Consider the following 15,141-nt stretch of genomic DNA (forward strand, 5'->3'; position numbering starts at 1 on the left):
AACATGCAGTGGTCAGTGAGATTGATGATGCCAGTATCTTATCCTATATTATTTACCCTTTTATTAAATCACAAATCAGAATGTGTTTTTTTAGATAACCAAAGTGCTACACAAGAAAAATCAAAATATAGTGGTTATACCTAAGGGGTCATGTATTTTCTGCTTTAGAGCTCTATCTTGGGGAATTTGAAGGCATTTGCAGCAGAAGGGGAATGCTTAAAAAGGAAGGCTGTCAAGAATTAAATTTTACCTCTATAACTCAGAGTGCCCTTGAATTGCATGTTCAAACCTAGGAGCTTAGAAATACTGCCTTATTCAGTAGTTTGGATCTAACTACTGAGACCAAATAGAATACTTTATCCAAGTTCTTACTGTCTTCTTCAGTAATTTTGTTTTTATTGTTATTTTGTAATTAATCTAGCATCCAGAATCTACATTTATGGGCTACAATTTCTGTGCTAATTGCTGTATTTAAAAACAAAGGAACAAACAAACCCATCAAGAATTTTGTTGTTCTGTTGTTACAGACAAATAGATATTAGGAAACCTGTCCAGAACATAGTTCAGCAAATACGTTTTGAGGGCTATGCCTAATCTGAGGTAATTTGTCCATCGAAGGGCTAATTTGTCAATTTTATATCCTGCACATTTTTTAATTGGAATTGTTACGATATTACAATGCATTCATCTGGCTGGCACTGAGTTGCAGAAATGTTTTTTTAAAACCTGAACCTTCTCAAAACTTCTCAAAATGCAAAGAGACTGCACATTTCAGTGTGTAGCCTTATCGTATCTCAGATTTGTGCCTTTTCAAGTGAGCAGTATGCAATGGAACCACAGTGTTTGTCTCGGGAGAATTTCTTATGACCAAGATTTTTGTGTTTCAGAATTTTTGTTTTGTTTTGTTCTGTTTGTTTTTTTGTTTTAGTAGCCACAAACTCTTTGGAGTGTTATAATTCAGTGGAGTACACTGAAGCCTTGGCTTTGTGCAGTGTTTGTTCCCATGAGGTAACTTGGACTTTACACAGTGTTTCATTCTTTTGGTGGCTCTGTGCTGAAGAAGAGGGAAACTAATTTTGTGAAGTGAAATATGGTTGCCCTGTACTGCGCTTGGATCAGAGTGAGTCTGCTAGAGTTAGGTCAGACTTGCATTTAACAGCTTGTTTTCAGTGCGGTTTTGGATCTTAGCACTGAGTTTTTAGTAATAGTGGAAAGCATCAGAAAATGGGAACTTACTTTTTTTCAAGGATACCACCAGGTTAATACAACCAAGTATTAAGTATTTTCACATCTGCCTTTAATCTCCAGTTAGCACCATATCTAACAAAAAGATGTGTTCTGGTCATTTGCATAGAAAAAATGAATATGCTTTCCAATCCTTTTCAGCCTGTTTTTACATATTGTCTCCCCAAGCAATAAGTGATGTCTGAACTATTTTTTTTTTTTAAGTACAAGCACAAGCAGACTGGTGCCTGTGCAGTGCAACCCTGTGGGAAATCTCTGAGCTTTGCAAAATGTTTAGCTCTGAGAAGTTAAAGCAGATATTAGAGCAGAAAGAATATATGCCAGTACTTAAAAGGACAGAAAGTAGGGGAGAAAAAGAACAGATTGGGACAGGACAGATATAAGAACACTGGGGACTGACTGAGAATGTAAGTTTGATATGAATAGAGAATGCAAGATAAGACTCAAGGATTGAGGAAGAAAGAGTGGAAACACAAAGACGTAAACTTAAAGCTGGAAAAAGGCAGAAGCAAAAGAAATGTCAGTAATGGAAGAGATCAGAGCTCTGAAGGTAGTGCAATCTTTTCCCCCTCCTGTTAATTTGACTTAGTAAAGTTGTACTGTAAGAGAAAACTGGCTTTGGTCCTTCTTGTGGTGAAGGTACATTGGTTTCTCAAAATTAAGTGTTACATTTTAAATTCAGGAAGTAAATATGGGAAAAGTCATCTGACTTCTGTTTACGAAGTGGCATCCATTTGTTAAGTAGGTGCAACAGATCACTTTTGCAGACTCTAACTGCACTTTTTTGTGTGCGCTTTTGCACACTGTCATGAAAGAGAGCCTGATATATAAGCATGTAAGAATTAGGATAGTAGATAAGACCACTGATGATATCAAACTTATAAGTATTCATTCTTTCATGAAAACAAAAGAAGGTAAGCAGAAAACAGTTTTGAGATACCAGAGCAGAGATGCTAGGTTAAGGACAAGCTTACCAATTCTAATTTGACTCGCACACTGAAGCATACCAATTTAAATTGGCATTTATTAATAACAAATGCTTAGAATTTGAAAAGAAAATGATCAATCACACTATTGTTACGTAAGAAAAAACAAGGCGGAGCTGTGGCCTTGATTGAGTTCTCCATTTTGTTTTATGAAATTTGCAAATAAAAATTTGTAACCTATATTAAAATATAACATAATCATAAGCTAAAATTAAATTTTAAGAGTCTTGGTCCACTCATTTTTTCCCAGAAGCCACCATTTTCCTATGAACAAACAACATTCAGAAGATTTGAAAACGTATGTGCTACCAAAACAGCAGATTTTTTTCTGACAGTTCTATGACTTCTTTATGTGAACAGCCTACATCTCAAACAGTTTCAAAATTTTGTGCAAATGATGCTTTTAGATAAATCTTCCCACTAAGTTCTGTCTGCTCTGAAGTAGAACGCAGTAACTCTTTGTATCAGTGAAAGGACATTGGTAGTAATTAGTATGCAAGAATAATTCCTTTACGTACAGGAATCTTTGATAACTGAAGTATATTTACACTAGATTATGGTTTGGCGTGCCAAATTCTTTATCTCCTTTCAGTCTTCAAAAACATCACTAAAGCTCTTAAAAGAAGAACTCAAATGCTCTTGAGATGTATTATATAAGACCCATTTAAATGGTTGGCTTTTTGCTGACCTCCAGCCTGTGGAATAACTTTGTCCTTAATGAGCAAATTAGAGGTGTGTCAGCAGTCACACGCTGATGATCCATCAGAGTAAGGTGTTGACCTTGTGGTTTCTCATGGCAATGTACTTAGTCTGGGCAGCAAGTTGATAAATTGAAACGTTTTCCTCTTAGCTATGTGCACTTGGCAAGTGTTTTCTTCTTGCCAGCAACACTTTGTCATCCTGCAAAACCAAAGCATGAGCAGCAGACTTATGTAGTAGACTTCTGATTTGAAGTTGAATGTGTAATTCTGTATGAGGTCATGCTAGATATTAAACTGAATGTGTTCAAAATTGGAGAAACAATATTCAGTATCATCAGTCAGTTCTGGCTATTGTAAGACTTTAGATATAGAGAGAGATCATTTTGGAATGCTACAGTCCTTGTGAAATAAGTGTACTGCAGTGGTCTGTAACAGCAACAACACCACCACAAAGTGACAACAGCTGAAAAGTGTTCATTTCTCATTAATCCCAAGGAAAGCCTGAAGTAGATTGTTGGAGCGAACGTGCAGTCCAATACTCAGTTCATAGTAAGCTGTCTGAGTGCAGCTTTCAAATACTAGGAACCAGGGAATTTGGAGGCTAGGCCTGGAAAACTTAGTTAAGATTTACCAGTCTTATCCTACTAATTATGTAGTGTCATACTGATATAATTGTTATTCCTTTTATCACTTATTCCCTTCCCAATCATTTGTTTGAATGTCAAGTGCAGGAAAGAGATAGTTTCTAATTTATATTGATAAAGGGAAAGAAATGTCAGCAGGTCATCTTGTGCTAGAATTTAATGACATGGGCTCAGTTCTTTGCAACTCTCTTGCGTTATTTAAAACTATTGAAAAAAGGTTTGAAGGAGCATAAACAAATGCCAGCTTTGAGGAGTCACTTCAGCGGGAAGAGTAAAAGGTATCCCTCAGGTATTAAGAGTGTGCCCTTAATGAATAAACAGGTTGAATGGAATAGTGATTTTTTTCATTTTTATTTTTTTTACAGGCAGAAATAAACTCATAGGCAAAGACTGCAAATTTAGAAGGAGTTATTAGAGTCATGAAATTTTATTTCACTTACTTATTAAAAACTAAAAGTAATTCTTGGATCAAACATGTTACAGTTGGTGTTACAGCTGGAAAGATTATGAAGGTGGAAATGGCAGCTGTATTTCTGCTACTTGTAGTCCTCAGTCGTGCATAGAATATACATTATTTTGTAACACTTTTTTGCTTTTGAAGAAATTGTGTATTCTTCAGTTAATCAAAATTATATTTATTTACAGCTTCAGAGTCACTGATACTTTAGGGTAGATGTTACCATATCCCTAGTGCCTCTGTCACATATGTGGCTGTACTGATGTTGCAAAACGCTTGTTGATCATGCACAGCAAACTGGACTGAGCAACCCTTGTTCCTTATTGTTTCTCATTCCATTCTCTGTGTTAACTCATGTCATATTTCAAGAGTGTTGTCACCTAAGTGAAACCTCTTTTTCCAGTGGCAGGGACTTGATTCTCTTGGAGGTTCTGAGTTCTTTCTGAAAGGTTAATTGGATGATTCATGACTATACGTGTGCTGAAACAGCACTCACAAGTTTTTCTACGCATGGTAGTTAAATACGGGGTATTATTATCTCTTGTCTCCTGTAGCAACAGGAGTAATATTTACTCAGCAGTGCATAATTTATGGAATAATGTGTTTCTTTTGCTATTGGTGGCAGAAAGAAAAAATGGTTTGAGAAGGGCAAGTTCTCTGTGCAGCAAACATCATGGATATTTTCAAAGACAATAAGTAATAGTAGCCCATTTACTTTTTATCTTTATCAGTACTTTCAGTCACAGTGTTATGCAATTGAAACTCACCTTTTCTATTCTTTTAAATATAGCAGCATTTTGAGAAGTAATGATTTTACTAATAAAATAATATAGTCAAAACAGAAAGCCTAGCCAAGTCTACATCTACAGGATTTTTTTTTTCTGATTGCCATTATGCAGTTTTGAAAGTTAAGATTCAAGATATATTATGAATTTTACTGCTTGTTAAACATGAGGGATTCAAACTCAACCTTCTGTTGGATGTTTCCCTCTGGCACAGTGCAAGTATACTTGTCAGAAGTAAAAACATGTTGTTAAAATGATCTTGTGAGTAGAAATGTGTTATTCGTCCTTTTTTCATATGAATCACTTTTTAATAATGCATTGGTGTTAGCTTAAATCCTAGCCTACAATTCAGTTGTCCAATTGTCAGTGCTTTTCATGCATTCTTTACAATGCAAATAAAGGTAGACTTAGGTGACATCTGTAGAGACATTTATGACTCTCTGTGCTAATAAACAAGTAAATTTCAAACTTAACAGATAGGTTATCTTTATTAGTTTGAGCATCTTGTGATTTATCATTTTTTATGTTGATTTCAATTCTTTTATTAATATTTCTGAAGGACTGGCTACAAGACTGCAGCCCAGGCAGAATTCCAGTAGTCAGGTGTAAGCTGAAGCATTTTTCAGACTGAGTTGTTCTAGATTTATAGCAACGTAAATATAATTAAATACAGCCATCAGAATTTAAATTTCATCCTTTTCTAAAGAATTAATATCTTTTTTGTGGTCTCTGTTAAGCTTCCTTTACCTCTGATCAGTTCAGAAGGTCTTCAAAGCTATCATATTTTCACACTGTTGTCTTGAATGTTTTTTTTACGTCAGTATTTTGTTGATACTCAGATACTGTAGAGGATCAACCACTCTCTTCGAACCAACATTTCTATCATTTCATGATAGGATCTCCTGTAACAGCTGAGTGGTGCAAATTCACTAGGGGATGCTGCAGTTACACAGCTTTTCTTTAAAGTTTTCTCGCTGATGATCATACAAGTGTATCTGCAGCCCTGAGAAGCATAAAAATGAAAGCATTCCCATTAGAGTAGCAGGCAGGAGGGCTGTTAATCAACTGAGTGTCTCATTAAAGAGAACTGAAAAGTATTCCTCTGCTAAGGCTTGATCCAGAGCCCATTGAAGTCAGCAGGTAGCTTTGAGTTTGATAGGGCCTGCAGTGTTTCAGATGAAATAACTATACAGCAGAAAATGTCATGGCTGTTTGTTTTAATAGATTCTTTCATCACTTGATCTTAGGGAAAGATGTAGATTGTTAGCTAGGTTTTTCTAGTGTTTTTTATTGGGAGGTCTGAGACTCCTCTGGAACAGGAAATTTAATGCACACTGTACAGCTGATTCTGTGACTCCATGCACCATTGAACAGGACAAGAACTAAAAAATATCAAAGCCTCGATGATCTTGTTTATCTTCCGAGATGTTACACTTCATAGGATCTCCCTCTTCTTGTAGGATTTTGTCATAGACTCTGCATGCATCCTTCAAGGCTGCTTTTCTACCAGTGCCTCTGAGAAGATAATCTTGATGCACTACTGATTTATCTTCAGTAATGCCCTGAAGTCTTTTCATATTGTTTTACTGCAGAGACAGCATGCATCATCTGCACTTGCAATAATTTTCAAAGAGTTTATTTGACTCTCAAGAGAGCACTGAAATTACACTGAAGTGTGGGTTGCTTTGGTTGGTTGGTTGGTTGGTGTTTTTTTTTTTTTTTTTTTTTTTTTTACTTTGCCTAATTGGCTGCTTTTACTAATTGCACAGAGCTGACTGCCCATTTTGGTGCTGCACTAGTTTTTAGTACCTAAATGTTAACTTTGCATCCTTTATGGCCAGTCAGCTTGACTGAAAAAACACTGCTTCAGCTAGGGGATTGTCTTTGGTAGGGACTGAGTTGACTTCAATTCTTCAATTCTCAAGATGTAATTGAACCAGTCCTGCAGTAACAGCCTCTCATACCTCAAGAACTGTTCTCATAATGTATCTACAAAGTGAATGCTTCATGTTTTCTAGAAGGAAAAATGGTAGTTTTCACCATTTTGCATTTTCATTCCTTTTGTATATTTTGTTATGTTACTTTCAAGTGCAGAAATTAAGATTTCTTCTCTGCATGATGACTACTTCCAGATGACTCAGTGAGGATTGAATCTTCCCTGCAAATAAGCAATGAAGAGAGCAAGCACCAGTGCCCCTTATTCCTCCAGCTGAGTGTGGTGGAGTGCCATCTTGTGGGACTGTTATTACATTACTTGCATTCTCTAGTTTTAAGTGGGTAACTTCTTTGGGTTTGGTGAATGCTATTCCTTTTGCCACATAGGGATACCTGCACATCTCTTCATAAGAGCTAGAATAAACTACCAAGTGCTAAAGTAGCTGAGAGGAATTAATTGTAAATTAATTTTTTTAAAAAATAGGGATTCTCAAGGAGACAATACTGTTGATAAACATGTTAAATTTATATATTCATATATATACTGGCTCAGCAAAGGACAATTTCAAAGAAAGATGTGCAGAGTCAGAAAGTATGTATATGTACACTCACAGAATATACATGTATGTGTATGTATACTCAAAGAATATATATGTATGTATTTTGCCACTGAACATGCTTCAGCTATGTTCAGTTAGTTTTAGTCTCTCTTTTTAATTAAGCAATTCAGTATCACATCAAGTTTATATGTGGGAATGATCATATGAAGAAAACTTAATATTTACATCTGTGTTTAGTGGTACCAGAAAGATGAGGACGTGCAGTATCATTTATATGGAAAGTTTTTCAGATCCCAGAGATAACTAAAACATTTAGATAAATGTCAGTGTTATAAATGTGATGCTAGTCCTATGTGATCTGGAAAGATGCATACAAATCCTGTAGGTGATGCTTCAGGGATAAATGCCCACTCAGTTGCTTTTAAGTCTTGTACTTTAGTTTCAAGAACCCATTTATGATTTTGTCTCATTTTCAAAAAATAATTACGCATTTAAGAAGCAGGAAATCTTACAGGCTAGGCAGAATTTCAGAGCCTGACTTGAGGAAAATGCTGCACAGACTCTCAGCTTGTTCTGGTGAGATGCCTGAGGACATAATTTGTATTCTAAAAAGTAAATCAGATTATAATTTAGATAGCTAACACTAGGTTCCTGAAAGGATTGCTTACAATGTGTTAATGTGAATTGTTTTGGAAACTCAGGTGTTCACTGGGAAAATCTGTCTGGCCTTGGTTTGCCAATGAATTTTACTTTAGTGCAGATACCACATAAAGGTCATACTCATCTGAGCAAAAAAGAATATTACTTGAAATCAAAACGTAATGCTCAACAAATGCCAAAGGCTGTCTGAGCTGAGGAGTTGAAAGGGAAAATTACCTTGTATTCACATTGAAAGCAGACTGTGTGAGTTTCATTACTCACATGAGCCTTTTTTTCTTGTCACACTATTTAATTCTCTTTTCTTGCTAGAACAGCAGTAAAATAGACTAAGTGTGCTATGCAGTAGAAGTTTGAAAATACGAGTGGTAGCTTCTTTATATAGTTTATTTACCTCTTTCTGATCTGGAGGGATTTACTCACATCAGACACAGAATCACACATAGGGTATAGGGTCACCTATATGGAAGATAAAATGTCGAGCAGGGAATCCACCAACATTAATGCCATGGTAATGCATCCCACAGCTACAAATCCTGCACAGTGCACAGGATCATATCCAGGTGGGTTTTGAATATCTGCTGAGTAGGAGACTCCACAGCCTCCATGGGCAGACAGTTCCAGTGCTCTGTCACCCTCACAGGAAAGAGATGGCTTCTCATACTCAGATGGAACTTCCCCTCACGGTTCAAAATACTTTATGCAATGCAAGAGAAGAGCAGTATTTATTGCAGTGTAATTACTTACACAGTACTTGGAGTGTACTGGGAAAATTGGTCACTTACTGTGTCTCACCACTGATACGAGGAAGAAGTGCAACTAATAAGGCATCTTGCTCTCTAGTCCTGTTGGACTGTGTTATCCTTTGTGAGTAGCAGTAAGGATTTATGTGTGTGTGTGTAAAAGCCAATATTCTCGTTTCCTCACTTCCCAACAGTTGAGTACATATTTGAGCACACATGCACACAGGTACACATGCATCTGCATTTTTAGCAATCTGGATTCTATTGGATGACACAGTGGTGAGGTCACTTGGCAGAGGACTGTGCAATATTATCTGCTAAGGAGCATGTGAAAGCTGGTAGAGATAGAAGTTGTGGTATGCATTACTGTGACATTAATATTTGTGGATTCCCTGTTTGGCATCTTTCACAATATTGTGTACTGCCTTGCAGCAGATCATCACTAAAAGTTGCTGTACATGAGGGGATTTAGTTGCTGTATAGTAGAAACCACGAACTCTGCTGACTGAGTTCATTCTTATTTATAGTTCTTTAAAGTACCATCAGAACAGCTCAGGGAAAACTTACAGGTGAAATCTGAATTTGCAGCTTGTGTATTTTCCTCTTTCCCTAGCAGTGAGGGTGAATTAACAATGTTTTTATTCCTATTCTCTCAGTGTTCTTTCTGAATTCTCTCTTGTAAACATATAAGAAATATGACCATAATATCAATAGTACTTGAGCACTGAATCTCTCATCTAAACTATTCAATTTCAGAAGTGTTAGTGACCACTCAAAGTACTTGTATTCTAGATAATAGTTGCAGATAACCATTCATGATTCATCTGCTCTCTGTACAAACTGAATCTGAAACCCATACAAGCAAAATTGTTATCAACATCAACTTGAAAGTAATTTACAAATAGAATTATTGCATGGATGAAAACATTAGGAATGAACTGAGGTAAGCAGAAAATTTTATCCTAGGATGGACATAGTTTGCCAGGAGAGTGTAATATATTTTAGGCAGCAGAGTCATTTTATGACACAAAGTTTCCGATGTGTGAAAGATCTTGTTTCAGTACTTTCTGCACAGCAGTTTGCTTAACAATTTTGGAGCCATATAATAAGGATTTATGTAATAATGTGCCAAGACAGGAAGGGATTTCCCAGCATAGTTGCCTGATTTTAAAGCCTGGCAGATCTACATTAACTCTTTTCGCTTAGTAGTAGAGTTAATATTTGGCATTTACATCTTGTTGTTCACTTTTCTTTTCATGGGCAGTAAGCTTTTAGTTTGTATTCAGACCAAGTATATGGATATGTTTTTAATAAATTGGCATAGTATATTAACATTACCAGTTGAATAATTCTATAAACAGTGTTTCTATGTAGCTTTGCTAGATTTAGATACAAGAAGGTCCTAAAATTCTCTTCCTAATAGCCATATCCGTGGCCAGGTCACTTTTTCTGTTTTGAAGTTAATGGAGCTGCATATCAAATACAGAATTGCTTATTTCTTTTAGACAGCACACTGACATGACATATCAATAAAAAAGAAGATCCTTTTTAATACTATTAATATTACCTAGCCTGAGTTGTGGCAAATAGCCTGAAATAATTTGACAGAAATTAACACAAGAGTGACATTAAAAGGAAATTTTCTAATTTGAGATCTGACACTATTCCAGTCTTCAAAGTGTTACTGAATATTTAATAAATCAGACATCTACTCAAAGAACATGGACTGAATTATTTAAGGGCATCTCAAACCCCTGAGTATTTAACTCCTTTAGCACTGAAGTTCACAATTGAAGCTTAGTTATTCTGATGCAGTGCTTTTTATTCCAAAGCTTGCTCTCATTCTATATTATTTTTGATTACTAAAGCAATATTCGTCTAAAAACTACAAGCCAAACTAAATGGATATTCTTCAAATGCTATGTAAGAATACTCTATAATTCCTCTAGCCCTCATGATTCTCTTAAAACATACTCTGGGGGGAAAAAAAAAAAAAGTTGTTTCCATGAGTCTGTCTGTACAGCACATTTTCCATTACTACAGTGCTTGTTCTCAGAGGTGATGTTTGATGCTTATGTTGTGGTGAGCTGAAACTTTGTCAAACTTTAACATCTGGTTAGTGGTACTTGACAGAAGAGTTTCTGCTCCAGTTTATAAAGAAGAATAATAATGAGATGACTTAGAGACTAGTGGCCTGTCTACATGTTTTTTCTCTTCATCATTAAAAATATTTATTTATTGTTACTTAAAATAATTTTTAAAAATGAGTGTCTTATTTAGAAAACAGGAGAAAAATTGATTTGGTTTTTGAGGTAACTTCTTTGAAATGAGTGGAACTGATTTGCACAAGTTAAGAATCGGATCTTCAAAGATGATTTCATTGGTCTGAAGTGGGAACCTAGGCTCCTTTTCTAATCTGTGAAAAAGAAGAGGAAAAAAAGATTGCTTCTGAAAGACAATTCAGGTGGCCTTAAATGTCTGTCTTGGACACTTGTGGAGGAGGATTCATAGGATTCATCTCATCCTCTCTCTCTGTTTTTCTGTAAGGAATGACAAGCTTATTTAAAATTTATTACGGAGTCATAGAATGGTTTGAGTTGGAGGGGACCTTTGAAGGTCATCTGGCCCAACTCCCCTGTGGTGAATAGGGACACCTACAGCTTGATTAGGAACTCAGAGTCATGCCCTGAATGTCCCACCACGTCTCTGGGCAACCTGTTCCAGTGCCTCACTACCTTCACTATAAGAAAAAAAAAAAAGAAAAAAACCCACAACTTTTTTCTTATATCCAATCTAAATCTCCCTTCTTTTAGTTTGAAATCTTTTCCCCTTGTCCTATCACAACAGACCCTGCTAAGGAGTCTGTCCTCTACTTTGTTATAGCTTCCCTTTAGATACTGAAATGTGGCTAGAGATGCATGTTCTCAGGTAATATATATTTCTTATTGCTGCATAAGAGAGTTAAGTGACTGGATGATAGTAAGCTGAATAATTTTCTAGACTCCCATTTCCCTACTAGGAGATATTAAAGATGCTACAGAGTGTTACTGATAGTAGAGTGTTTCCATGAGGCAGATCACAATGATCATACGTATCTTTCTATTATCATCACATTTCTGCTTAAAATTTTGGTACATATAGGTTGATTAGGATAAATTGAAATAAGTTGGAGAATAATGGGTTATTGCTGTATGGAAGCAAAACAAAATAACTTTGATGGTGTTAAAATATCCAGTAGTTAATGTAACTAACAAATAAATTGGTTTTTATTGGTATTTGCATGTATATATGCCTTAAAATCATAGAATCACAGAATTGTTAGAGTTGGAAAGGATCCTAAAAGGTCATCTAGTCTAAGTCCTCTGCAATGAATAGGGACACCTACAGCTCAAACAAGTGCTCAGGGCCCCATCCAGCCTGACCCTGAATGTCTCCAGGGATGGGGCACCTACCACCTCTTTGGGCAACCAGTTTCTCACTACCCTTATTGTAAAAAAACCTTTTCCTATATCCCACTTAAATCTCCACTCTTTGAGTTTGAAACCATTTCCCCTAGTCCTGTCACAACAGGGTCAGCTGAAGAGTCTATCCACTTCTTTCTTACTGAACCCTTTTATACTGAAAGGCCACTATCAGATCTCCCTGGAGCTTTCTCTTCTTCAGGCTGAAGCAGCATTTCTGCAGTACTTCTTCTCAAATCAATCCAGAACATTCTAAGTGTTTGAACTCTGACCTGGAGGAGCAGGGCACATTCTATTTATCACAGTCTTACCCACACTGCCCATAAGAAAGCTTTGATTCATTATTCCGAAGGTTCAGTCTTACGCTGAGCTTAAATGGAGTGACAGTCTTCATTTATTGTACACAGTAACAAATACTGATTAGATTGTTCATAGATAGGAATTGGTTTCAGTATGCTTTTACATTGTCCCTGAACTAATGTCCCTGTGATGCATCACAGCATAAAGTGGTTTCGAGTTCCCGACATAATAATCCAAGTATATGAACATGTCCAGCTACTCATAGATCAGGATCTACTTGTCTTAGAGGATAGATTGCATAAACAAGGCCAAAGTGGTAAAGTTGTATGCATTCACACTGATGATGTAAATCAGCCTCCTATTTAAAGTACTAGATCACACATGATTGAGCATTGTAATGAAGATTCAGTTATTTATTCTAAAAGGAGAAATTATATATTGAAGAAGAAATGTACGCTTTCATTTAAAGCATTACATTGCATGTGATTGAGAATTGTTATGAAGATTCATTTATTTATTCTAAAAGGAGAAATCTTATACTGAAGAAGAAATTTATCTTGGCAGACTTGTCTTTGGTACTACTTTTGGAAGTGGGGGTAGAGTTAATTTTAAGCTCTCTTTATTGTTTCTTAATCACCAGGCTGGCTGAAATTAGACAATACTTTTGTGTTATATGGAATCATGCTGTTCATGTTCTTAAAGGCCAGCTTGAGAAGGCAAGTACTGCATAGAATCTTTAACCATTTGCCTCACTGACAAAAATTTTGACAGTGTCTGAACCAAAAGTTTTGTCTTGAATCTTGATATTTTTCTTCATTATCATATGTTTTGACTAGGAATTTCCACAGTTCACAAAACCAGAGTCTGCCAGTATTGTATTATGAGAGAAAGGGACAATGAAAGCTAATATCATGTCAGAATGAAACTTTAAGTTTAAATACATAGAGCAAGAAGAAAACAGGATTTTTGAAATTCTTCAAATATATATCTACAAGCTATCAGAAAATACTGGAATACCTTATGTCTTGAATGTAAAATGAAAGAAAACCAATGGTTAATGATTGTAAAGCAGAGCTAGTTAATTCTGTCTCCTCCCCACCTACACATATTAATACACTGACATTTGATTTCTTCTAAGTTATGTCTTTTCTTTAACCCCACTGCTTTGTTTGCTGTATTTCCCAGACTGCAACCTTGTGAGCTGCTGTAATGTCTATCAGTATAAGTCATATTGAAAGACCAAGGCTTTGATAGCTTATGTTAATAACTTAAATTGAAGAGAAACATGAGATACACAGAAAAAAAAATTATAGATCCTATTGCTTGAGCGGAGGGAAACCACTAATCTCAAGGCTACCATCTCCAAATGAATTTTTCAGACTAACTGCTCAACTCTTTTTTCTTTTTATCTGTCTTGCCCTTTTCTTTTTTTATTTTCAACCACGCTGTTAGATATTTGTATTTTTAATGAAAATAAAGTGTGTGGCTAAAAATTTTTTGTACTTACAAAGCAAAATGTGCTTGTTGAGGTGTGAGGATGAAGGAGGAATATGGCATAGTAATCCCCCTCTCACTTGTCTTTCCTCTTTCCATTTGACTAGCCTAAGTGTAGCTTCAACCTCACAAGTACAAGCCCAAGTTCTAACATTTCTGGTTTTTTCCTGTTATTTGGACTTGGCTCTCTCTCGGGTTAGGTTTGTTGAAGGATTTGTGGATGTCTAATAAGTTCTTGTGCCTCAGTTGGATTAGTACCAGGCGACAACATTCATTTATTTATTTTTTTTTCACTTCTGGCAAGAAATATTGTGAGCTCCATTATATGCTAAAATTATAAAGACAAGAGACAATTTGTTTTAAACTAGGATGATTTAGAGAATTTAGGCTGGGAATAACAGCTGAGTGTTAGCAACAGTGGGATGATACTGCTATGCTGATGCTTTATTAACTGTGAGGAACCTGTATTTCTTTGATTCTGTAAAATCAGGGCGTGCTTTCCACCTTAAAGGCAGTTGAGATTAAATAGTCTTTTCAATTAGTAGGACTATGAATTCTGCTGCTGCACTTCATGTTCCCATCTTGTCTGCAGATGCACAACAGGCACAGACACTTGTAAGATCAAGGTCAAACTGTCTGCATTATAAATAATAGAAAATATTAATTCACTCATAGATGCGGAGGCAGAGCTGAATAATCTTCATATGCAGTTTATCTGTACATCTAAGTATTTGAAGGACTCAATTAATTACAACACAACGAATCCTACATCATGTCCTTCTCAAAGGTCTTTAAGGAACAGTTCAGTGCTGTATGCTATATGCTCTCTGTGTTCATCAAGGGGGATAGTTTTCCAGGTTTCCTACTTTCATGGTGATACAAGAAAATAGATAATTGTATGTAACTGAGAGTAAATAAATAGTATAAGAGTGAAGAAAAGTTATTCCATTTTAGATTTTACTACCCCAGGGCATGAGATTTCTCTAAAAAGTTAGGTTCTGTAAGTTGGTCACTAAAATCTGATGTATAAGAAGGTGTTTTTGCAGGGCCTACCTTTGAAGGTAGAATTAATGTGAGGTTTTTTAAAAGCTCAATTGAAGCTGAAAACTGTTTACCTGTTGATTTCATTGGAAAGGGTTAGGCCCATAGTAAGAACTTTTGGATATCTCCTGA

General features: G+C 35.9%; 1 long non-coding RNA gene across 3 annotated transcripts in view; it reads left to right on the forward strand.

Moving 5' to 3' along the window:
• LOC116237842 (uncharacterized) overlaps positions 1 to 15,141 on the forward strand; it is a 305,216-nt gene that overhangs the window by 9,187 nt on the left and 280,888 nt on the right. The gene's annotated exons all lie outside the window — the stretch shown is intronic.

The sequence above is a fragment of the Phasianus colchicus genome, chromosome 5, assembly GCF_987193195.1.
Source record: "Phasianus colchicus chromosome 5, bPhaCol1.hap1.1, whole genome shotgun sequence".
Taxonomy (NCBI): Eukaryota; Metazoa; Chordata; class Aves; order Galliformes; family Phasianidae; genus Phasianus; species Phasianus colchicus.